The following is a 26901-nucleotide window of genomic DNA, read 5'->3' as shown; positions in this document are numbered from 1 at the left end:
TTATGCATGCTAAAGAAACAAAGGCAGCTGCAGCAGAGAGAGACTGCAGTGTTTGGGAGGCCCAGAACAGCAGCTTCTAGTCCTTCTGCCAAAATTTGTAAACAATCAGAGGGACCTCGTCCAAGGTCAAAAGACACCAAATTATAGCTTGTGCTATGAACTGGCACATGTGCCCTAAATAGGCCTGAGCAGACTGAGAGATTAGCCGTGATTCCTGGGACCACATGTGTCCAGAACCATCTGAGCTGTGGTTACAGAAGGATGGTGCTCTGCTGTGGCCTCTAACTCTGGGTACTTCCCTCTGGTGTTGTTCTCACTGAGGTGGAAAGCTGGGTTTTTTTTCCTGGCTTTAGGCTGAGTGGCAGCTCTGAGCACTGCTCCCTCCTAAGACAAATCACATTTCACTGCAGGAAGAAACCACAGACAGGTTTGTGTCCTGTGTGGCATAAAGCCACTTTACATAGTTGCACACAATCCTTTTGTGGGATATATTTATAAACCTACTAAGCCTCTGACTTTGGAGTGATCAATTATTGCTAACGATGCCTCCTATCTGCCCCATGCTTTTACTTAAGGTCACAAAGCCCAGGTGCACACACATTCTCATCTGAGCTGGTGACTCATGCCAAGCCAGGCCCTGGGTTCTGAATGGCTCATCTTCCTGAGCTAGTTCAGTCTTCCAGCAAGCCTGCCCCCTCACAACAGGCTCCCCAGAACTCCTTATTCCTACCCAGCACACTTTACCCTCTCTTGGCACCACCAGGAAACTAAATAGGCCATAGTCATGCTGGACTTCACCTTGCAGGCTGCTTTGTGTGTGACTTTTGTCCAATACTGCCTTTGAAGTAAGGGCTTCATTTTAGCTAATAAAGTCAGAAACACCACAAAAGAGCCACAAGTTACATCTTACATTTGACTTCTAGTATGGAATTAAAACAAAAGCTAGCTAGCACATTGTTTATGAGAAAGACACTACAATTGCTCACAGGGTTCAATGAAATAAAGCCCACGAGTACAATTTCAACATAATCACATGACTACATGACTAGTGTCTTTTCTTTATCCTCTTTCACCACAATCCGTGTAAAAGCAGGGATCTCTTATGGACATCACCTAGGTTTCTGGTCTCTGTCAGCTTGTATTTCCTGCTAAGACATCCGGGATTAAGTTGGGCATTACCATTCAAGTGGTTACATTCGTTAGACCTACAAAAAAGTAGTTGGCCACACATACCTGGATGTGTCCTGTTTTATAAGCAGGCAGATGCATTTTATAGTCTCCAAAGTGTATCACACACATGTAAATTTAGAAGTTAAAAAAGAGGGGGGGATCTCGTAAGACCCACAGAAGATGCACTTAAGAAAAGGGGAAGCCCACAGAACTGAGCTCACCAGGCCTCCCAAGCACCCTGAAACAGATTGGTCCTTCAGCTCACTGACAGGGCATTGCATAGTCCTTTTTAAGCAAACAAAACAAGTCTTTCACACACACACACACACACACACACACACAAATGTAAAAATTAAAAAAAAAAAAAAAAGAAAGAAAGCCAAATGGCTGCAGAATGTGTGTGGGGAAAAATACTTACAAAAAGCCATTTCTGTCATAGAGATTTACTGACAGAAGACATCAGACATGTCAGAAATGGAATTCAGATCACAGGGAGCAATCTTCCCGAGCCTAACAATGCAGTGCAGGGTGTAAGGATGGCTGCCAAGTACAGTCCATCCTGGATGCTGAGTTCTCATAGATCTACAGAATGTACAACCACCCCATCAGCATGCAGCTCCACCTGCAGACCTGATGAAGCCCATACCCACGACACCTCTAAGTGGATGCTGGCTTGGTCTCCTTGAAATTGTGCTCCCAATTTGCAATCTTAATCTGTTCCCAAATAAAACTGTCTTTGCTCTATTTCAACCTTGTCTGTGATCTCTTGGTTTACAGAGCCTCATGAAGTAACTAGTGAACAGGCCTCCTGTGTTTGGAGTAGAAAATCCTTTCATGGGATTTATTTTCAGATGATGGGCAAATAAACAAGTGTGTATATGTGCATGTAGACCTGTGTTTAAGAGAGAAAAAAACAAGAAACAAAGAAGCAGAAATAAAGAGACAGAGTCAGAAAGAAACAAAAATTTACACTATTAAAATTGCCTAAATGCTATATATTCTCATTCCTCATCAGACGGAGAAATAGGAAGCCCAGAATAAAAGATAACAGCTTTAAAGGGCTCCACAGCTTCAGCATTGCTGATGTTCTGAGCCAGGTAGTTCTGCTCCCACCCTCACCCACCCTCACCCACCCTCACCCACCCTCACCCACCCTCACTCACCCCTACCCACCCTCACCTACCATCACCCACCCTCACCCACCCTCACCCACCCTCACCTGCCTTCACCCACACACCCAGACCCCAACTCCCAGTACTGGATATATTGAGCTCAGGACTTATACATCCTAGACTGGTAGTGTATTGCTGAGATGTAGCCTGTCTTTCTACTTCTTATTTTTTAAGAGAGTTTCACTAAATACCCAGGCTAGCTTTGAACTTGCCATGGTCCTGCCTTGACCTCCCTAGTAGCTGGGAGCCAGATAGTAATTGATTGCAGAAAGCTGTCTGCACATCACAGGACACTGAGTAGCACCCAAGCATGTAAGAGATGCCAGCACCCTTCCCTCTAACTAGAGAAGCCAACTGTAGAACTTGCCAAATGTCCCCTGGGCATCAGAATCAGCCCTGGGTGAGAGGTCTTGCATTGAACCACCCAACACAAACACTCTGGAAAATGAATTATTAAGTAAATATTTACAGGAGCAACATATTTTAAAAATCATGTAGGTGAGAACTCATCACTGAAACAGAATGGGCAAATGCCAAAGCAAAAACCTGAGCCAAATGTGTTGTGTAACACTCAGGATGGCTCTTCCTTCTACCACAGCTCAAACATCTGCTCTTTCAGCACCAGGCACTAACTGATTCAGAATCCAACATGAGCTCAGAGGCAGTCAAAGACAATGCTTGGAGTGGCTCTTTAGAACAGCCTTCGAAAACTGCTAAAAATACCATCGTTTAAAACATCAGCATGAAATGTACTTTCTGATCTCACATGGAATCTTTAAAAGTTGATCTCACAGAGGTGGAGAGGAGAAAAAATTGGCCACCACCAGATGAGAAAGGTAGGGAGCTCAGAGAGGCAGAGAGGAGAGCAGTGGACCCAAGTCGGTGGGGAGGCTGGAGGAGGGAGAGTTTGGTAGATATGTGCTAAGCTACAGTTAGACAAGAGAAATAAATTCTGTCTTCTACTGCATAGCTGCATGACTCTAGATAACAGTGACGCATACTTCAAGAATGCTAGGAGAATGAACTGAACTTTTCACCACAAAGAAGTGATAAGTTAATAAGGAGACCCATATACTCTCTATGAACACAATATATTCATTATCAAAACATCAGATGGTACCCCACAAATAGGTACAACTTTTACATGCCAATTAAAGATAAATAAATAAAAATAGCAAAGAAAACCACATTTCCTAAATTATTTTCTATTGCATGTGTTATAAAAGCAATACACCAAGATGAATGGAAAAGCTAAGCATGGAAGCACACATCTACAGTCAATGGAGAAACTGAGGCAGGAGGCTACTGAGTCTGAGTCCAGCTAAATCTACAGGGCAAGACCATGACTCAAAGAACAAAATAAAACAAAATAATGGGAAACTGGCTACTCCAGGGGAAGGCAGAAAGCTCTATGCAATGTCACAGCATAGCTTGAGCAGACGTTGAGAGTCCTTGGCTTCTTGGGGAGCATGCTAGGAGGCCAAGTTTCCCAGTCCAAGAAGAGGGCAGTCCGAATTGCTTAAAGAACACAGATATGCACTCCAGTGTAACAATGAATGTAGGTGAATTTCTAAACAATCTTATTAAATGGGAAACACAAGCCAAATACAGGGGTAATAGCCGAAGAGATCAGAGAAAGAGCGAATAGCCACAACTAGCCTTAGCTTACCACCTCCCTGTCACTATGTTAACATATATAATGGAGTTTTTTGTCTGAATCTGTCAAATGCTAATGGGCTAGACATTGTTAATGTAATTCTTGACTGTGTATATTGTATATGCTTATTGGATATAGTTTTTCTTGTATTAGTTATAAGCATTTTTTTAAATTTTAGACAAAAGGGGGAAATGTGGTGATATTGTGTCCCCCAATATATTGTGCACCTTAATAAATTTATCTGGGGTCAGAGAGCAGAACAGCCACTAGATAGACATAGAGGCCAGAAAATGGTGGCACACACGCCTTTAATCCTAGCATTCTGGAGGCAGAGCTCCATCTGGACCTCTGTGAGTTCAAAGTCACACTGGAAATAGCCAGGCATGGTGACAGGCATGATGGCAGGAAGTAGAAAGGTATACAAGGCGTGAAAACCAGGAAGTAGAGTCTTGTTAAGCTTTTAGGCTTTTAGCAGCAGTTCAGCTGAGATTCATGAGGATTCAGAGGCTTTCCATCTGAGGAAACAGGATCAGCTGAGGAACTGACGAGGTGAGGTGGCTGTGGCTTGTTCTGCTTCTCTGATCTTCCAGCATTCACCCCAATAACTGGCACTGGGTTTGTTTTTATTAATAAGACTGTTTAGAAATTCATCTACATCTGGCGCCCAACGTTCGTGGTATGAATTCACGAAAAAGCCACTTGCCTGTGGCCTTGCAGACCTCAACTCAGGCCCGAGCTACACTTGGCTGGTTGTGGTGGTGCATGCTGGTTGGATTTACTGAAAGATATGGAGGCAGGAGGACCTCAGTTTGAGACCAGCCTAGGAGGCTTGCTGAGGAGAAGCTGCAGCCAGGCCGATCTACAAACAGCGGCAGCAGGACCATGGAGGTGGTGGCTTCTGCTCTGAGCTACAAGCTGCTTCTCATCATGTTGGTGACTGCGGTGATGCTGCTGGGGGACACGAAGGGGTTACTGCTGCTTGTTCAGAGAAGAATTGCCAGGACCATCGTGTTACAAGAAAGCATCAGCAAAAGTCAGCTTGGAAAAGTTTGGCAAGACAAATGGTGGGGAGAAATTGCTGTGAAGATTTTCTCTTCTAGGGAAGAACATTCATGGTTCTGAGAGACAGACATTTGTTAGACTGTGATTGCTCCAAACCACAGAGGAGTCTCCAGCCAGAAACAGAGGAAGCAAGATGTGAAGGCAGAACTGAGAAAAGGTACCAAGCTACATGGCTAAACATAAATAAGAATTATGGGTTAATTTAAGTGTAAGAGCTAGTCAGTAATAAGCTTGAGCTAATGGTCATACAGTTTGTAAATAATATAAGCCTCCGTGTGTTTATTTGGGTCGGAGCAGCTGCAGGACTGGTGGGTGAGAGAGATTTGTCCTGACCATCGGCAGGCTGGGACACAGGAAATCTTCTAGCTACAATTGAACATCCAGGTTGAATGACTATTTCCTAAGAAATATGCCAGCCCAGGAAAGTGAAATGAAACCTAAATCAAGATTGCCCACAAACTCTGAGTTTTAAAACACTTTTTGGACAGTTGTGTCTAACATGGTTGTTCTTGAGGAAGTCAGAAATTCTCAAAACACACACTCATTCCTTGGTACCCACAGGGACTGGGCCAGGACCTTGCTTGGATGCCCAAATCTACGTGTCCTGTGAGTTCACCCACATACTTTCCCTTTACCTCTTTTTTGCTATTTTCTCTTTTTGACCAGCTGACCTGTGGGAGCATTTACATATGAACTAGACGTCTTTCTCTGTTTTTTCCCTTGTGGATATGTTTTTATCAAGCTATGATCTCTCCCCCTCCTCTCTCCCAGCACACCCCACACTCTTCTCTTATAACTTGTGCTTGTGGCATGACTCATGGTCTTACATTGGTAAATCATTAAATACAGCTGATGTCTCTGGGCCCAATTCTGGAAGTTCATGGTGGTTCCTAGTTTCCTTTATTGTGAGATGAGTACAGAGTATTTTCCTTAAACACATTTAAATGTTCAAACCATCTGATATTTTTATGCTACAACGTGAACAACAGTCTCATTACTTTTTTTCTTATCGTGACCAAATACCTGACAGGAAGTAACTAAAGGAAGAAAGGTTTTGTTTTTTTGTTTTTTCCTTTGACCCATGGTTTGAAAAGGGGTGTGGTCATGATGGTGGGGAAAGAGAGGCAGCTGGGGCCTGAGATGTATAAGGTGACGGGTATGTTGTGTCCCCAGTCTGGGTGCAGAGGGAGGGCAGACAGAAAGTGGGGCTGAACTAAGAACCTGCAGGGCCTGCCCCACAGTAGCCCACTTTCTCCAGGGAGGATCCACCTAGTAAAGGTTCCAAAGTGGCACCATCAGCTGAGGACCAGGTGTTTGAACACTCAAACCTACAGAGGACATTTCACACTGAAACCACAATGCCCAACACATTTCTCCTGGCCAATCAGTCCGTTTAATGCTAGTTATGAAGCCATTCTTTCCCCTAGTGAATGGAAATGTCCCTCTGCTCTGTATAGAATGATGTGGGCTTGTCTGTCTACAGTGTTCTAGGAGTTTCTCTGTGTTTTCATGTCAACACCACACTTGTTTGTCCAAACAGGCTATCTGATCAGCTCTACCACTACCCTGGGAATTGGGAAGAACTTTCCTGTAAAATGACTGAGGTGCCCTCCCTCCCCCAACCTCTCTGGGTAAGAGAAGCCCCAAGGTTGTGCCCTTGAAAATCGGAGCATGTGATGGATAAGCTTCTATGTTGCTTGCTTTGGAATATTTGTGAGTCACACTGGTTCCAATATCTGGTGAAAAAAAAATGTTCTTTGTGTTTTAAACATCTTAGTAATACAACTCTCCAGCTGGAACCACATAGCACATGTGTGGGCTTGATGCTGTTTCTCACCGAAAGCACCCACTTCCAATCCACCAACCACAATCTAGGTGCTACCTTCTCCCCACAATCAAGAATTAGACATCATAAATGCAACCTCTCTTCAACAACAATAAAAGCTTTCTAAAAATATCACCACAGCAATATTTCCTGGTAATGTATTTATTACAAATGTCCTAAATCATGATCACTCAGGGTCCGTAAAGAAACACTATCATATCTTGCTGGGTACAGACACTGGATCCAGTAAAAGGGTTGTCACGGGTCAACTGAAATGTGCTACTAGGATACAATTCCTTCTGATGCCATTTCTGGGGTGACAAGACATCTCTGTGGATTCCAATTCAGGGCCAAGGAAAATGCTACATGGTCTTATACTTCTTCACTCCTTAAAATACACTTTGTCGCCGGGCGGTGGTGGCGCACGCCTTTAATCCCAGCACTCGGGAGGCAGAGCCAGGCGGATTTCTGTGAGTTCGAGGCCAGCCTGGGCTACCAAGTGAGTCCCAGGAAAGGCGCAAAGCTACACAGAGAAACCCTGTCTCGAAAAACCAAAAAAAAAAAAAAAAAAAAAAAAAAAAAAAAAAAAAAATACACTTTGTCGTTGAATGGAATGTGGCTGAATATAGTCTGGAATGGGGTTGTAATCTCCTCAAGGTGCACAACCTCCTGGACTGGATCCTTAATACTGTAAGAAAACAAATGTAGTTTTTCTTTATAGATGTCTGCTGAGTCCTTGTGGTGCTTCCAGAGGCATGGACCAGACTGGGGCAGTGAGAGAGTGAAGAGATTGAAAAAGAAAAGCTGGGATTGGATGGTCTGTGTTCTCTGCTGGAGAAAGCATAGCTCGCTGGAAGCTTGGTGTGTTTCTTATAGAGTTGAACAAAGGACGCCGGGTTATTGCACACAGCAGAACAAGAAGGCAGAGTTATTACATATAGAAAAACATGGAAGCAGGATTATTACATACAGGTGGATCAAGGAGGCAGGGTTATTGCATATAGAAAAACAAGGAAGCAGGGTTACTACATACAGGGGGCTCAAGGAGGCAGGTTTAACTAGTCTCAGTAAAAGCAGTCTCTGGGGAGAAGCGGTGTGCAGGCCATAAACATCCCAGGAGGAGAAAGCTACAGTGGACATTTTCTGCATGGACTACAGCATCCACACTTGGGCCAGATGGGAATGAAGGCTATGCCCTCTGAGCCTCACCCCCAGGGAGAAGGTGTTGCTATTTTTTTTCTCCATGGGTCTGAGGCTCTCAAGTCCTGGACAGGGCTGTGCCCTTGTCAACAATGCACACTCACTCAGGACTGAGCTCACTCAAGGCCTCTTCCTCTCCTTACAAGGGTCCAGCACTGTACTGTTGCATTTATTCCTTAGTACTGCTTTTGTTCCTTTCTGTCCGAAGCACTTTCACGCTTCCCCTTCTAAGTGCTCACTGCATTTCTGTAAACATTCTCAGGAGCTTTGGCATCTCTAGGTGAGTTCTATTGTCTGACTCCACACTCTCCTGAAGCTGCCAGGAGCCATGTGTCAACAGTTATTGTTCTTGCTTATCATGTCCGGGCTCTGCCTGCTTTCTAACACAATGCCAGGTTCTTTCCCAAAGCAAGATGATGTGGCTTCCCAAGAACACACAGCTAGAGCTTCCTCTAGGTTTTTCGGGCAGACTCTGCCATGACAAGTAGGGGAATCAGCCCAGGGACAGAGTGAGGGTCCCCTAACCTCTGTAGGCTCTACTTCTCAGGAGTGAAACCAGGGCTCCCCAACATGTGTTTGTCCCCAGTGTCTACAACCAATAAATCTAACTGGTGCTGCCCACACACCTGCATGAAGGCAAGGTCTGCCCCAGACAATTGGACACATGGGACCCAGGTGTGCAGTGGAAGGGGAAGAATGGTTAGTTTACACCACCATTTTCCCCAGAGATCCTGCTTCCTCCAAACCAGAACTTTATGTTACAGAACTTCATAAGAGGGACCCTCCCTCTCCTCTGCCTCAAGAGAAGGCTGCCAGTCAGAGGGAAAGTGGGCTTTCTCACACACAAAAGGGAGCAGCCTGGATCAGTGATGGAGGTGCTTTTCTGAAGCTTCCTGCTGTCTCTCATGGGGGAGGGGGGGGAGACACCCCTTTCAACCCACCCCAAACAACACCAGGTTCTACCTTCTCACCACGATGCAGAATTAGACATCATAAACGCAACCTCTTTTAACAAAAAAGGCTTTCTAAAAATGCCACCAAAGCACTATCTCCTGGTAATATATTTACTGAAAATGTGCTAAATCAAGGCAGGCTACACAATTATGATCACTCTGGGACCATAAATAAACACAGTGCATCTTGGTGGGCAGGCACTGGAGCAAAAGCGTTGTTACATATGACTTGAAACGGGCTACTTGGATGCAATTCCTTCTGATACCACCTGTGGGGTGACAAGACACCCCTGTGATTTAAGCTTGAGGTCACCTCCCAGCTTTCCTCAGTAAAGTAAGGGAAGTGACAGCAACCTAGAGAAACTGAGCCCATCAATTATATGCAAAGAATAAGCAATGGTACTAGAATTCACAACAAACTGTGTTTCTTCTCTGCTGGTGGCCATCTTCTAAAACTGGGGGGCCAGGAGCTGGGAACCCCAAGACGGCTACCGCAGATTTATGGTTCCTACTTCATCCTCACTGTGTCCCCTTGAAAGTGGTGTTGTCCTTCCAAACATCAAGACACTGAAAGTCAAAGGAGGGTAATTCAGCACGCAGCGAGGAGTCACTGAAAGCCCCCGAATAAATTAACTCCCATCTTCTAATTTTGGGTTATCTGGCTCAAGAGAATGCTGAAAATGCATGGGGCTAAGCTGCTGTTCTTGCCTTTAACTTTGGAAAACTACATTTCCCCTTCCTTGGAGAAAGTAGGCGGGTTAGAAGTGGTTAGGTATCAGTGTTTTAGGTCACCACCCAGGAATGCAAAGACAAGCCAGGTGTGATGGTACCCACCTGTAATTGTAGCACTCAGAGATGAGGCTGACAGATCATGAGTTCAAAGCCAGTCTGGGCTACATAGCACAGCCCTGTCCCCCAAAACAAAAAGACAAGCTATGCCTCCTCCTGGGCTCTTCTGAGTGAATGACTCAGCCAGGAGCCTCCTACTATGTCAAAACACATGGGACCTACACAACAGAGCCTTGCCTGGTACCTGGGACTCCACAGGACAATGCTTGTTAAATAACTATCTATCACATTCCCACAGAGGGCCACATGGCCTTGCCAGTCACCTTCAGCTCAGTTTTTTATTTTATTAGTTTTAATATTTTGAATGGCTTATAGTATGGCTCCATTTTACGAGCCACAATATAATATTCTAATTTATGTATGCATTTGTAACGATCCAATTGGGAAAAATAGCTTATCCATAACCTCAAAAGTAATCATTTCTTTATGGTGAACATGTTCAAAAGCCCCTCTCTCAGCTCCTTGGAAATCTGTAATGCACTCTTACTAGCTATATTCCCTTAGGTAGAGTGCAACACAGACCTATTCCTTCTACCTGACCTCAGCTTGGGGCCCATCCTCAGCCTCTCCTTACTCTCCTGCAGTCTATTTGAAAATATAATCATGACGACTTTTTGGGCCTTCACTGCAGACTGCTGTGCAGACAGATTCCCTTCTCAATTCTCCCCAGTGACTTAGAATTGAAGACTTGTAAACAGGAGTAGGAATTGCCTTGGTGTTCTGGGATTTCTGGCTGTTTTTATCACCATGAATGGCCTCTAAGCTAGATTTCTAAATCCAGTTTTAGCGCCGTGTTACTCTCCTCCTTACTGCCAGGAGCTGCATTCCCACACTGTGCTGGGATAGGTACTATCACTAGAATTTTCAGCTGGAAATATTTTTCAGCTATTATTCTAATCCTTCATTCCAGAGCTCTGGTTGATAATGTGCCCTGGGGAGAACTAGGCACGTGACAACAGTGCTTCAGAGCTCATCCACATGGGTTCAGTATCTGTCCCTTAGTGTTAAGTCATAGATCTCACCGTGACTCTGTGTGTAGGCTATGTGTGGAACCTGGAAGGCTCCACAGGGGGCCTGTGATGCTTTTATATATGCACAAATGCCTTGCAGATGAGTCACCAGGAAGGAGTCACCCCATGGGCACTGGGGGACATGGCCTGTACTAAGGGATCCATCTACAAGTGACTCTCACAGTCAGAAGGGCATTAGCAGATGGCTATAGCCACATGCATACTGGACAGGTATGCTCCAACCCAAAGCTACCTGCTTCCCCTGAGACTGACTGGCCAGGCAGAGGGACAATTTGTGGCTGAAGAAGGCAGTGGCAGCAGGAATCTGAGTTCCTACTGGACAGTTTTCCCTCTACCTACAGCTTGAGAAACATTCTTTAGCTGTTTATGTTTCAGATTTTTAAATGATGAATAACATTAACCGTGTGACATTTTTATATACACAGTGCAATGATCAGATCAAGCTATTTAAAATATCCACTACCACACATCTTCGTGTCTCTAGGGGGGGGGGGGGGCATTTAGAATCTACTTAGCAATCTCGAAATAGATATTAACTGTAGTCACCCACCATGCTGTGCAACAGATAACCAAACTTTATTCATGCAGTCTGTTTGAAATGTTGCATACCTTGACCAGCAGCTAGAGACTCTCAAATCTGCAATCACATTTATTATTTATTTATTCATTCATTCATTCATTTTGTGTGTGTGTGTGTGTGTGTGTGTGTGTGTGTGTGTGTGTGTGTGTGTGTGTGTGGTCAGAGCTCTCTACCATGTGGGTTCCCCCTAGAATTGAACTACAGTCCTCAGTCTTGGAGGCAAGCACCTTTACCCCAGACAGCCCTAAGGGTAGTTATTCTCCCTGCTACCTCCAGTCCCTGGCCACCCCATTGTGCCTATCCCTGTGCAGGTTTTTTATGTTCTACATTGATACTAGGTACCTTAATCAGAACAAGAAAAAGGGGTTGAGTGTCCACCGGATGCTACAAGAGAACTGTTCTTACCAGGTCTCGTGTGACATGGTGCAGTCAAAATGAAAGTATGCTGAGGATATTGCATGAAATTACCTTTGTGCTGTGTACACGGTGCATACAAGAGAGACAAATGATAATGACATCCCTGCTTAGACTTGTGTTCTAGCCCAAGGTAATTCATTATGTATATGTAAACATCCAAGTCTGGGGGAAAAAATCTGAAAAATTTTAGTCCTAGGAATTTCAGAGAATAGATCTTCAGCCAGTCTATATAAGCAGTGTTTGTCTATATTTAGATTACTTCACACATGTCCTCTAGATTCTTGTGCATTATAGAACATTGTAGGGTTTTTTTGTTTTGTTTTGTTTTCAGAAAAAGAGCCCTAACCAGCCCTGGAGAGCAGCCCTAACCAGCCCTGGAGACCTGCCCTAACCAGCCCTGTTGGGATCCAGGCTCTGGACCCTTCCACACCTTTCAAAGGTTCTGTTATCCTCAACTCAAGTCCCTCTTTCACTTCTCTCCCACTTTTCAAGTTTGTGCTGTTCTTTTTATTTTAAATTACCACTTTAAAGACTCTCTTACAGAACTGAGATGTCTTCGGTCTGGTCTAGCACCTGACTCATCAGCATTTGACAACTGGAAGTGGAACCTTAGGCTCTACCAAGGTACGGTGCCTAGGGCAGATGACCCCAAGAGGCTTCCTTCCCACAAACACCTGGCACCCGTAACAAGTAGCTCCCGTCTTCTGGTAGGAAACAGGGGCCTAAAGAAACCCCTCTGTACTGCACAGCACAGCCAGGCCTCACATTTCACCCTGGGCATCGGTTCCATGTCTAGGTCACACTCTCCAGTGACTTCTATCAAGCTGAAAGTCTGCTCTCCGGAAAGATCACCCTCTGCCACAACAGGTTTCTATGAAGAATGAGTATGAGACTTGACCGTGATGCGCTTGACCTCTGTCCCCTACAAAGTCTGTTGGACCAAAAATTTGGGGTTCTTAACAGGGCATGGGAAGGCCCCTAGTGGGCTGCCTCCCTCTTCTTGTCACTGAAAACACATAACCTAATGTCAGAACTTGTCTATGGCACCCACAGTGGGTGCACTTGGCCACAACAGTCCTGCCTAGTGGAAGAACCGAACCCCAAAGGCAATAAAAAATTCCAGTCTCTCTGGGGCAAACTGTCCGATGGAAGTACCTGGAACAATGTGTCCTTCCTGCTTCAAGGCTCAAGTCCCAGCAAGGGCCACACCCAGATCAAGCCCGTGTCCTCCTGTGGAGAGAAGGGCAGCAGGCACTGCCAGCACTCTACCTCTGGCCTCAAGTCTGGAGGGTCTCCAAGACCCTTCAAGATAGCTATATAGGTCATCTGCTGCAGAAAAAAAAAGGCCCATATGAGTGACATGTCACAGGAAGACACTTGAGTATCAAGAGGTATGGAGGGTGGGGGTATCAGATGGCCGTCCACAGCCCGTCTGGAGAGTCTACAGACAGAATGACCAGGGCACATCAAAACAAAGGGGAGCTTCACCAGCGGAAAAAGGAGCCTTTCTTCTGCCTGTGAAGTGCTAGATTGCAATCTGGCTCAGGAGCTTCCAGGTTCCTATGGCCAGAGAACACGCTCAGCAGTGTGGGGGCACAGTCCAGCCCCCAGGACATCCTGACAGCCTGCCAAATCCCCTCCCTTAGATCTGGCATGCCCCCTTAGATCTACAAGCCAGAAAGAATAACCCCACCTGGAAGCTACATTTGGACCAGCAAGTTGCCTCGCCTTCAGCCGGCTTCACCCAAAGAAAAATGTTCCCATCCTTTATAGAGGGAGAGCTGAGCAAGTCTTAGGTAGCCAGCAACTTGAGATGAACCACAAAAGTTTAGAAAACTTTTGTTTAAAACAAGAACAAAACAAAACATTCAACTAAGTGACATCAACACGCTCTGTAAGGAAATAAAAGAAAAACTCCCGAAGAGACATGGCTCAGGAGCAGCAATGTGAGTGGGTTTGATCCGGAACAGCTGGAAGGGCAGGTTCATAAACAAACTCCAAGTTCTGAGCCCTAGTTCCTCACTTTCTGACCCTCTCCCAACACACAAGTCAACCACAGAAAGATCAGCAACACTTCTTCATGCTCAAGGACTGATGCTCAGCCCTGCTGCTGAGAATCCAGCCAGTTTGACAGGTTTACCAGACAAGGCATTCTATCCATTTACAGTTTAATGTGATGTTTCCATCAAGATTTGCATTGAGAAATCTTTAAATTGGGACACTTACTAAATAAATCACCTCTAATGTTTTGTAGAGATTTAAAAAAAAATTCTTGTCAATAAGACATTGAGCTCCCTGGGGCCTGAGTAGGGAAGATAAGACCATCACAGGGGGAAAAAAAATGTAAAGGGCACTCAAAGGCACAACAATTACATTATTGAGTGAAAATTTTTAATTAAAAAAAAAAAATTGTAAATGTATGCTAAAAGAACCCTGACAGAGAAACCACTGAAATTTTACAGACCATAGAAACTGCAGTTTCTATGGAGTCTTGGGCTCCTATAAATGTCTCAGACTTTTGAAATCCTAGACACAGGAACTCTTTCTGTGCTTACTCAGACCTCAGATCTCCAACAACTTAACACCCAAATAACTCGTCCTTTATCTCTCTCCTCTCTCTCTGTCCTTCCTTCTCTCACCACTTCTCCAACTTATTATATTAATTATAGAGTATGCAATGATGTGATGTATGTGTGCCATGTGGAATGAAAGGATCAAGCCAATTAACATATCCATCACCATAATAGTAATAACTGATTCTTTCTAACAGTTTTGTCCACCATCTCTCCCACAGCCCTCAGCTTCGATTAACTTTCATACAACTCTCTGCTGCTATGAGCCCCATTGTTTTGGATTCCATGTACATGAGATTGTACAAGTAGGGAATTTTCCTTCTGTGTCTTACTTATTTCACTTAGCACATTCTCCTCTGGGCCCATCCTTGCTTGTTGCTGCAAAGAACAGGACCTTTTAAAGTAAAATAATATTACATCACATATATCTAGCATATTTTCGTCACCCACTCATGTGCTGCTGACGGATTCCATACCTTGGTTCTTGTCAATGGTGCCCTAAGAGGGTGGTGCAGATGTCTCTTGCCTACACTGATTTCCATGTTTTGAACAAACACCCCAAAGTGGAATGACTGGGTCACATTATAATTCTATTTTGTCTTATTTTATTCTTAGTTATTTTTTAAGTTAAGATGAGACATAATATGTATACATTCTTAAAAAGGTGTATCATCCTTGCACTTAGGTCATCCTATTCTTCCCTGCATTATTCTAATTTTGGAATATGTTATACCACAGAGAGCACCGTTGTAAGCCTTTAAGGAATAGCCATGCTGTTCTCTAGAACTAATCTACATTACCACCGAAAGTGTGTGCAATTCTACACACACACACACACACACACACACACACACACACACACACACACACACACACTGGATGGCAGTGGGACCTAAGGTCATGGGAAAGTGTGCTAACAAATGAGAGTATTCCTGAACCGACTTGAATAAGTAATGGGAGAGTGAGTTACTGGTCCTGCCCTCCTGGGGAGATCTATTCATAGTGACCTTGGACTTGAGTCTGCACTGGGTGGAAGGAAACTTGTCCCAATTTAAATAACTAACCTTAAAACAGAGAACAGTTAGGTGCCCCCAGGGAGATAGGACTACATGCAGGCTCTTCATAAAAGTATGCATTAATCCAGGCTATGCCCAGTACATTATGGAATTTAAATGCATGCCTCTTAATGAGCAGGGCATTCATTTGACAGCAACCCATGCCCCAAGACTGTAAAGCAGAAACCAGAGTCACAGTACATAGAAGTTTTTCTCTGGGTTAAACCCTGGCATGGGAAGGCATGCGCTACACAGCCCACTAGGTCTTGGACTAAGCACACTCAAATGCAAAACAGGTAATGAAGATAGTTCCATGTCTGCATCACAGATAATACAGCTTGGTGTATGTTTCGTAGCATGCAGAAGTTTGTGAGCATCCAAGATGCACAATCCCACTCTGAACAGACCCACTCCTGTTCAGCTCCCAGGCAGCAATGCCAACATCTGAACTTCTATTTATCAGACGTAAATTTACCCATAGTGATACTTGTCCAATCTGGTTGGGAACAACTGCTTCTGGGGAAAACACACCTTTCTGTTCTCTGCAGCTCCCTGAGGTTACTGCATCTTTAACTAGGCTGCTCTGTTCTGTCTGCACTCCACACAATAGGGCAAGAGGGGAGTCATAGCTCCCCAGATAAAAGCCCCATACTTACTTCTGAACCTAATTTTGCTTAACTAATGGGTGGCACAAAATCAATCCAGGTCACTAAATAGCTGGTTGCCAGCACTAGGCCGAAGGCTGGACACTTCCTGGTACTCCAAAGGCAAGGGTCTCATCAGAACTCTTACTAACAAAGAGGACATGTGCTCCACATGACTAGATCATATGGTCCACAAGGTTCAACAGAAAACACAAAACTGCTCTTGTTCACTCAGAAGGCTTGGTAAAACTGGTTTCCTGTATTAAGTTAGCAAAATGTTGCTTGGGCCAGAATTGTTTGGGACCTCTCCATCTGGATGCGTTCCTTCTTGGAAAAGAAGCGCACTCTGAAAATGGCATGGCCCCATCTTCTAGGGCTCTTGGGGCTGCTCCAAGCTACAGGGAGCGTGCTGCTGGGCTGTGCACCCTTGAGCTGCTGCTTGAATCCCGGAAGGCGCTCTTCAATATTTACCATTGGCCTTCCTTGCTGCCGTACCAGATTTCCACAAACTTAGTAGCCAAAGCCATACAAACGACCCATCTACAGCTCTATAGGCCAGAATCTCAACAGAGGATCCCAATGGGGTTCTGGGTGCTCAGGCAGTTTCTGTGTCTCTCCCCTTTTCTGTAGGACACCACTGCTCCCTAACATGCACCAGTGTCAGGTCTCTCCTTGAGCTGCTTTTCTCTTCTGTGCTTTAAGGACCACTGTTACTACACTGGCCTAACCAGGACATCCAAAACAATCTTCTTACAGATAGTTATCACATTAACATCTTCCTTCTCTCTGCCCTGAAAACCAAGACACTCACAGCTCCTAAAGACCTGGATCTGCACATCTTGGGAGCCATTATTGTGCCTAAAATGAACCATAAGCACAATTTAGGTAAATCTATACTGTACACTTGAGAAGACATGGCTAATGCCTACTGGAAGGCACTGTGTTAGTGCATTTTCCCCTGAACCAAGTTTTTACCTGGTGTTACTCCATATTGCATTAGCTATTGTTATAAGTCTCCTATGAATATTTTAATAAACACAGAAACAATTTCAGCATCTGTGGATTTGGGTACCTGGGGTTTGGACCAAGGTCCTTGAATGAAACCCTGCAGATACTAAGAAACAGCTGTCTTAAAAGAAAAATACTTAATCCAAGTTTTACAAATGAAGGCCAGACAAAATTCTGTCTCAAAGCATTTAAACCTGGAGATTATTGAATACTTCACAGTTTGTTCTATTCAAACAAGGACCTACCTTTACTTAGAAAAACAGAGAGAAGAGAGGACACATTCAGAATGCAACAAACCATATTTATAATCCCAGTACTCATGAGCTGAGGAAGGTAGGTTTTGAGTTTTAAGAAAAGCATGAGCGACATGGCAAGTTCCAAGCCCACTTGGACTACCAGTTCAGAAAATAAATAAATAAATAAAAAAGACAGAAGGAGAGCAAACCTATAACCTCCACAATCTCTCTAGACTGGAGGCTGGGAACTAGAGACCATGATGTCAGGCCCAGCTCCTATTTGCTGAAGCACTTTCCCCAATTGTTACAAACAGCCCCTTACAGTGTACAGAAGGCACTGTTCCATGGTGGAACATTTTTAATTTTTTAAAGGAAAAGTATGTAAAGCATATCATCTTACTGTCACATATGCCAAACACATCAGGAGACTGAGGACACGCTCCCTCCAGTTTAACTCTGTCCCCACGCACAATAAGCACAGCTCTTAATTATTCAAATGACCGCAACATGCCCCCTCCCTGCGCCTCCCTGCACATCAAAAGTGCCATCCAGTCCTGAGGCTCATTCTCCATGTGGCATTTGCTTCTGTCAGGTTCACTGTGGCTTTGCTACCCTGCAAGGCGTAGTGGAGTGGCAGATAGTTTAAAGAGTAAGAAAGGATTGCTTCAACACATCCACAGCTCTCCTCCGGTGGAGTCCACATAAGTGGCCACTGGCTCTCGACTCATGTGTTATTACATCACCGTTTTCACCCACTCAGTGGCCAGACTGAATCTTTACTCCAATTATATGACAAATATTGTGCAACTTTGGGGGAAATTCGAAGAAACTTCTTGAATGTGGAGGGTTAAGCTTGACCTGAGTACTCCAGTCACAACATAATCTCTCAGGTTTTGAAAAGGGCCCCAAATTAACTATGAAGACGTGAAGATCTTAAGTGGGCAATTAAACCCTAATAGAAAACAAGAGACCCTAAGGCCCAAGCTGAAGCTAGGCGACCATGGGAAGAGGGCATTTGATGGCTGCACGTGTCCCCTGTGTTCTGGAGAGGCTTCCATGCTGCATGTTAGATGATGGGGATGGAGAGAAATTAGAAAAGTTAGCCAAGTGTAGGGTGATGAAGGGCCCAAAACGTACCAGGTGGAGAAGAGCCGGAGAGATGGGCACAGAAGAGAGCCTGTGTCTAGGGGGGAAAGTTTCAGGGAGACTTGGGGTGGGAGGGGATGGAAAGCATGCTTTTCATTCTTATTTTCCTCAGGAATGCATTTCCTTTTAAAACTGGAGAGAAAACTCACAAGAAGTGTCAAAGATTAACTAAAGAAATCCATGCACTTCACCAGAAAGTTGCTGTGCGCTTTTAAGAAGGAACATGTGGGAAATTTAGACAAGAATAGAGTTTTTCTTTTTTGTGTGTGCAATAAAATCCATTTAAAGTAATACAAGAATGGTATTTGTGTTTTAAATGCTTCGTTTTTATTCATTTTCGCTTTCTTCTGGGGAAAACTCCAAAGTCCTTCACATTCTATATGTACAGCTTGTGCCTGTGAACAGGCTTTCCAGCGAGGAAGGCTGCCCAGGAGGGGCCTCCGCCCCACATTCCATCTGTAATCATCTCATCTGGAAGCACGCCATGCAGCTGAAGAAGGCAGGCTTCCTGGCCCACAGTTCCCACTCAGGACCAATGAGACACAGGAAAGAAACAGGTGGCCTTCTTTCCTGTGGTCTTTCTTTGTTTCACCTCTGCACTACAGCCAGCCAGGTGATAAGATCAGGGCTCGTCACCCAAAGAGGAAGTGGGCTCCGCCACCATGGGAAGCTGTGACAAATCACCCACACGAGAGAAGAAGACATGCACGTTAGCTGCATCAGGACACGACGGACAAAGTATGGAGCAGAAAATTAATCCTGAGGCTTTTTATTCCCTTTTTTTTAATAACAACAGGAAGGGTGCCATTTATTTTGAAAACGTGTCTTTAAAAAAAAAATCAGTATTATCTGCAGGGACTGTAACAAAATAGTAGAATTAGTGCTTAGCATCTGCTAGGCCCTGAGTTCAGTTCTTTGGATATACAAATATAGAAGTCGAGTCGTCAGATGAGAGAAGATGGCTGAGAGTTCCTCTGTCACTCTCTGTGGTCCATCCACAGCACTGTGAGGGAGATGGTGACAGAAAAGGAAGGAATCCTCAAAGATCTTCCACACCCCAAACTTTCTTCTATGATCTGCTGCCAGAAGACCCAAGGACCTAGATCCTGGTCACTCCATATACAGCTGTTATAAGAAACAATGGAGTTGCTGAGGGTAGGTTCCGCAGGAGGAGTCCCCCAGCTTCTATCTTCCAAAGGAACCTGAGGTGCCTGCAATGCTCAGCACGTACACTGAACGCAGTCCGAGGTCCAAGGCATGGTCCGATGGTTATACCTGCCTCTTACATTGTTTCTTTACTTCTGAGATGTTCTAAGAAATAATTCTTGTGTACTTGTTTTTCAAAACATAGTGATGCCTATAGGGACCCGGGTACACTGGCTGCTCTGCAAATGCTAAAAATATACATTGATGGAAGGTGGCTAAAGCAAACAGTGGCCAAACCAAACTCAGATCCTGTGTCCAACCGTGTTCTCCTCATAGCTGCCTATAATAGCCACAAAATCAATTGAATGTGTTTAAACCACACAGAACACAGAGTAAGCAGTTCAGAGCACATGGACAAGGCTAGGCACGACCTGATTCCGAATCTCTGGAAGTCCAGTGGTGACCATGGAAGTCAGGGAGGTGAGAGAGTGAAGAAACAGTGAATTCCATGAATGCTAAGCAGGAGGCATCCTGCATCCTCCCTACTCCCCACAGCCTCACTATGCAGATGGTGCAGTGCTCATCTGACCCAGTCACAATGTCAGCTAGCCGTACTGTACTGTAACTAAGTTGCCCATATTTACTTATTTATTCATGGCAGGACTGGGAAAGGAACCCCAGGCCTCGTACAGGCCTGGCATGTCACTTAGGCCACATTCACAAGCCCAGTAAGCTATGCCTTTAAAAATGTTTTTATTACTTTTTATTTATTGATATGGGGAGAAAGGCATGGATGTGCTACAATGTGCATGTGGAGGTCAGAGTACACATTGCAGGAGTAAATTCTCTCCTTCCACTGTGCCCCAGGGATTAAATTCTGTTCATCAGTTATGGTGGCAAGCACCTTTACTCACTGAGCCCCAAGCTGTATCTTTTAATGGCGTCTGGAATGGTACCATCAGGCAAAGCTCATAACCTGCCAGCCTGCCTGGAGGATGCCTTAGGAAGACTTTATGTCATGGTGTTTATTAAAGCCCATAAATACTTAGAAGTTACCTTTACAATAGGACTATGGCAAACAGAAGTCATAGGGAAGCAGGTGTGAGTAGACCAGCTCAAGGAGGCTACTCTGTCCAAACCCAGAACACTCTCCTAGGTAGAAAGAGACATTCTAAAAATTGTCAATGCCTGTAAAACATAAGGGAACCTCTGAGATGGGAACACTCTTTGCTTACAGACCAGAACTTGCCACCAAAAATAGAGAATTCCTCAAAGCAAAAGACACAGTTGGAAGAAGAAAGGAGAAGACGGAACTAAGAAATCTGAGGTAAAGATGAGAAAAAGACATAAAGGCGCATTGTGAGGCATGCTAGGAGACCTCCAGTACCTCTACCACTATGGAGACGCCACACTTCAGGAACTCCTCTGGCTTTACACATTGGCTCTCTCTGGCCCAGCAGAAAATAAGCATCCCTTGGAGATGGTGTACACTCTATTATTTTTACTTATTTCTTTATTTAGAGACAGTCTCACTATGAAGCCCTTGCTGGCCTGGGACTTCTGCTACTTTTAAAGCATTTGTGGCAGAACTATAGGTGGAAAGCGATGTGAAAACTTACAAAAAAGGAAATAAAAAAGCAATCGTGAGATCATGGGGAGATACCATCCGTAACCTGTGGTGGTTGACCTGACATCTCAACATACACAGAATACTCTAATCCACCTGACCTCCCAGGGTTTCCACACCCCACCTGCCATGCCTGGCTGGACCTGGCCTGCTTTCAATGACTACATAAGCAATGAGACAGCATGGAATACCCCAATGCCAAAGGAAGCATAGGCCTGCTATTGGAAGTTGTAGGCAGGCTGAGTGCTATAGCCCCAGTGGACACACAGCCTCACATGGATGCTAGAGTATCACGCAGCACTTATTCTCATAGCTTCCTTTAGCACTTGTTCCCCTCTGAAATGAAACAGAACATAATTAGGAAGGTGCTACGCTGTGGGCAGGGATCACCCACAGTCTCACCCCATTGGGAACTGTGAACTCTAATGATCGCCAGCATGGCAAGCAGTGTCTATGGGTATAATGGTGGAACAAATGTTATTGGAGTAACAAACCACTTCCTGATTGGTTTTAAGACAACTCTACAGGGGGGGATCACATACCTGATACTGCAAGTCTGGCCAATAACACATAACTTTGGAGCTCACCGGTCCAGGGATGAACCCCCTACTAGTATTTAGCTAAATGGTCCTAGTATGAAACTGTTCGCTGAAGTCCTATCTATCTATCCATGGACTAGTGCAGCTCTCAAACTTCATCAGAGAAGTTTATCGATGCAGTCAATAGTGGTTAGACCAGAAATACCCTAGTCAAAGAGAAAAGAGTAAGTGTCAGCCACAAACAGTGCATCTCTATCACACCCTCATTTCAATGACTCAAAGACCATCACGAAGGAGGAGGCAGAAAAATTGTAAGGGCAAGGGGCTGAGGAGGACCAGAATGAAAAAGTGTCTTCTGGATATGACAAAACCATTACCCTCATTAATTTATAGCAGCTGCAGTTAACCTACACAAGACCTTCATAAGATCAAGCTGGTCAATATTCTAGCATGAAACAAAACAAGGTTCCATGAGCTCCAGCCCCTAAAGGAGGAGTTATGGACATTTGATGGCATTTAGGGGAATGAGAGTCAGATTGATTGATTGATTGATTTATCAATCTCAGTAGATGGTCCCACATCCATAAGTATATATATGGACAGCACAAATTGAAATCAGTGGGACATTTTTTTCTTTTTTAAAAGAGAGCACGCGAAATTGAGGGGTGCATAAAGGGTGGCTCAGGAAGAAGAAACGGGGAGGAGTTGGGGTGAATCTGATCAAACACGTCCTATGAAATAATCAAATAATTAGTAAAATATTTTTAAACATGTATATATTAGTATTATAGCAATGCAATTAGGAGGCAGAGTGAATGTTTCATAAGAGCAAGGCTGGAAGCTACAGCCTGGGCTTGGCTCTCTACACAAGTGAAAGCTAGGAGTTAAAACCTAAATCATTTTTTTATGCTAGTGTCTTTTTTAAAGCTGCCTTCTTAGTTTCTGAGTATTCTCTGGCGAAGACCGGGGTATCAATCACACTCAAAAACAACAAAGCAGGAAACAGGAACCAGCACTCAGCTTCTCGCCTGCCACAGAGAACTTCTGTAGTTTGATATCACGCTTTGTACCTGGAACAAAACTGTTTGCTTCTGCTTTGTAATGGGCAGCGCTGTGTTCTACTGCTGTACAATCACTCGAAGGAAATATTACTATAAAAATAAATACGTTTCTCTTTTCATTCAAAGTGAGGGAAAATAGCCAGGGTGCCCTGAGCACACCCACAAGCCTTTCCCTGGAACACTTTACATTTGTTCCTGAGCCTGTAAGAATGTTTTGCTGATGGTATCAAAGTCCTAATTATCTACAATCAACCTGATTCAAGAACAGAGGAAAAAAATACTCAATTTGTTCCACTCTAAATCAAAGCAAGATTCATTCATTTATTTATTTAGTTTACTTCAGTGGTTGTCTTTATTTTTCTTTCAACAAAGAGGAACATACTACTTAGTATTATTTTCTCTTGGCAGCCAAACACATTATTAATCTCTGAACTTGATTTTTTTTTTTTTTTTGAAAAAAACAAAGCATAATTCTCTCCACTTTTTTTCCATGACAGGATCTCCTCCAACTCATTGCTAGCTGAGGATGACCTTGAACTTCTGATCCTCCTACTTTTACTTCAGAGTAACAGGATTACTGGTATGTGCCACCAATGTAGGTTTTACTCAATCTAGGGATTAAAGCTACGGGTTCAAACATGCTGCAAGAAGTCTAAAAAGTGAGTGACATCCAATTATTTTTCAGCAGTGACCACAGCTCTACTTCTGACTAAGATGCCATTAAAACTCGGGATCTACCTACCTGCATCAAACAAGTGACGCATTTTAATGAGTTTCAGACTGAACTGTAGAAACATAGACAATGGTCCTATGGTAAGGGCAAGGGCAGAGCAATGTTGGGCCGGATTCATTGCTTATAGTTGCCATGCTGTTTATAGCATTAGACAAGGAGCCTGACAGTGCCCTGGTCCCCAGTGTGGAAACCACAGAGCTTCTGGTTCAGAGAGAACAAAGGAGCCAGAATTTGCAGGGTGGAGTTTCAGAAAGTACAGTCTGGGGGTCTTCAGAGGGTCCTGCTGGAGCGTCGTTGGCCAAGTCTTTATGAGGAAACCCGGGGGAAAGAAAGAGAGGAGCAGCCACAGCCAGAGAGAAGAGCAGGAGTTAGAGACCACTGCCTGAGTTCAGCACTGCAAAAACAGCCCTAGTTCTCAGCAGCCAGAGGAGAGAAACCTCTCAGTTCCCAGGTTAATAGGTGCTCAGGTGGATATTATCTCAGTAGTGGGGGAAAGTAAGCCCTTTGGGAAAGGGATACTTGGATCCCACCTAGGATAAGTGAAAAGAAGGTCTCCATAGAACCAAACTGAGCAAATGAACTGATCCTAAAACCACTTGGAAGTCTACAGCCATACCACCTTGAATGCACACAATTCCATCTAAAACCACTCAGGACCCTGTATAGGAACATACATGGCCACAATTCTGTAAGGTACAATCCACCATGGAAGACTCTTTAAAAAAAAAAAAAAAGACAGGCACGCAAAGAAGCAGGAAAATGCACATGCTATAAAGAGAGTAAGAATCACATGAGAGAAAGACCCCCAAATGACACAGATGGAAAAAATGAACTAACAAAACAGCTGGTATGTCCACATGTCTAAAAAGTCAGAGGGAAGATTCGAGCATGTAGAGACATGGAGGGAATGGATTACAAAAACAACAACTTTTAAACCAAATGTGCAGATTTGAGAATGATAAAGATGGATGAGATTAACAGATTATATAACCTGTGAGAAAGAAAGAGTTCCTGAACCTGAAGAAGCAACATGAGACCCCATATGAAACAGACTGAGAAAAGAGCATCAGTAAACTGTGGGGCAATACAGCTGTAAACAGAAACCAGGGTGGGGCTAAATAAATCAGTTTCAAATTTTCCCAAGTAAGATGAAAAACTTACATCCACAAATTCAGAATGTCCAATGAATCCCAGGTAGGAGGAGGGAGGGAGCAGAGGACTAGACCAGGCTCACAAAACTGCCAAAAATTGACAACTAAATTGTAAACAAACAAGTAAATAATGATGCACAAGGAAGGAGAGATAAAGGCGATGACCAATGTCATGAGAAACCATGAAGCAAAAATACAGACTGAAAAAAAAAATTAATGAAAGAAAATGACCAATCCTATAATTCACCTAAGGAAAATGTATTTTAAAAACAAGAGAGAGACAAAGACATTTCTAGACTTACAAAAAGGGAAATAACTTATTAAGGGCAAACCTGCAAGAAGGAAAATAGTAAAGTTAATCCTTTCAAGCAGGATTAAAAGACCTCTGAGAGAATCTGCAGGGTGCCAGGGAACAGAGAGTACCAGGCTGGAGAGGGTGCCATCTACCTAGTTTCCCTGACAATGGCCAATGATCAACACCATGGGACCTGGATCCAAACCCATTTGTCCTTCATCATGGCTATCTGTGGTACAGTGGGACTCTGTGAAGTATCCATTTCCTTGTGATCCCTGGGGATTTCCAAGTTGTAAATCTGGCTTGACAGGAGCCAGTTAGTTCAAACAGGCTACTGCACACCGCCTTCAGCACTATTCTTTCTAGTTTGTGAACTCATTTTGTGTCTACAGGTGAAAAAATTCCTTTTCATTTTCCAGCTGAGGAGGTAAAGATGGAGTCTGCCATATCACACAGTACTATGAAGTCTGTCTTAGTCTGGGACCAATGTTGAAAACAGATGACAGTATGCACAACTATTTGTATTTCTTTTGCACGTACACAATGTGCCTTTGAAACTGGAAATATACATCTGACTTGTGAACAATGAGTTTGTAAGGAAGTTCTCTCCAGGGACCAGAATGTCCTTTTAAAGAAAATGATGCTACAACTGAGTTCCATGTGGTTCAGTTCTGCTTAATTGGACAGAATGCCCTCTACCCTCTTTACCCTCTAGCACTCCCTTACCTAGCCACAGGGTACACAGAGGTTTAATGCCATAAAACCCAATTCTCCAGTACAAACATCAAGGCCAGAGATAGATGCCCACCACAGAGTCTGGTTAGTTTTAGGGGACTGACTAAGGGAGATTAGCAGTGCCCTAAACAATTATTATGACTTCCAACCTCAGATCAGGTGACTGTGCAAGAGTTTTTACCACAGGCAGGGTATCCACATGTTCCAAGCTAATTTCTCTTTGTATATGTACACAGCTTTCTCATTCTACACAAGAGTCAATGTGGCACTAGCTAGTCTGACGTTCTGACCCACGAACCCATAGAGGGTCTATCCCATGGGGCTCTGGAGCACAATGACAAGGAGTCGACATAGGACAAAATCATCTAAAAATGGTTATCAAAAAGATACTTGTGAAAATCTCCATATCCAGTTGTCTAATTTGTTAGGAAACTCAGCCATTACTGCCACTACATAGGCCCATCTCCCAGGGTGAACTGGCTTTTGTAAACATACGGTGTCTCCACCAAGGAGCCAGGGCTCCTGTACCACCAGCTGGACTATCAAGGTCCCACCCCTCCCGGGTCCTTATTTCCCTCAGAACTTCCCACCAGTTCAAAACTTTCCATGACCAGTCAGTAAGGAAGAACATTTTGGATTGAGGGTGTGGCTCAGTTCTAGAGTGCTTGTCTGGTATGCCCCAGGGACTTGATTTTAAATATATCAGCTTCATCAAAGACAAAGATCATGCCCAAAATATTGGATTATTTCTACTGGTTATTACAGGAACACATGCTAAAAGCAAACGAATATATTTTGAAAAAAGAAAAAAAAAGGAACATTGTTGAGTTTTTTTGAGTAAAGTGCGTATATGAAAAATGGCTTTTCCCAAGAAAATAAAAATTGTCAGACATGTTAAACAGCAGACTTCTTTCATTTCCTAGCCATTTTAGGGGAAATAGGAACTGGCTGGCTGACTTAGGCTGATATAGTTCTGCTTTAAATGAAGTAATACCTTTTGTTTTGGCTTGTATTAGTTCCAACTTGAGTGAACATA

The 26901-nt window shown here is 43.9% G+C and overlaps 1 protein-coding gene and 1 non-coding gene across 5 annotated transcripts in view; both read right to left on the bottom strand.

The window, feature by feature from the left end:
* The window catches only part of Atp10a (ATPase phospholipid transporting 10A (putative)), a 168618-nt gene that overhangs the window by 92381 nt on the left and 49336 nt on the right, over positions 1-26901 (bottom strand). The gene's annotated exons all lie outside the window — the stretch shown is intronic.
* On the bottom strand, positions 15128-15232 carry LOC121826970 (U6 spliceosomal RNA). The gene has a single exon (XR_006069122.1). It is a non-coding gene; the product is annotated as a U6 spliceosomal RNA (small nuclear RNA).

This window comes from Peromyscus maniculatus, chromosome 1 (assembly GCF_049852395.1).
Source record: "Peromyscus maniculatus bairdii isolate BWxNUB_F1_BW_parent chromosome 1, HU_Pman_BW_mat_3.1, whole genome shotgun sequence".
In the NCBI taxonomy this organism is placed as follows: Eukaryota; Metazoa; Chordata; class Mammalia; order Rodentia; family Cricetidae; genus Peromyscus; species Peromyscus maniculatus.
This window is presented reverse-complemented; position numbering and strand designations above follow the sequence as displayed.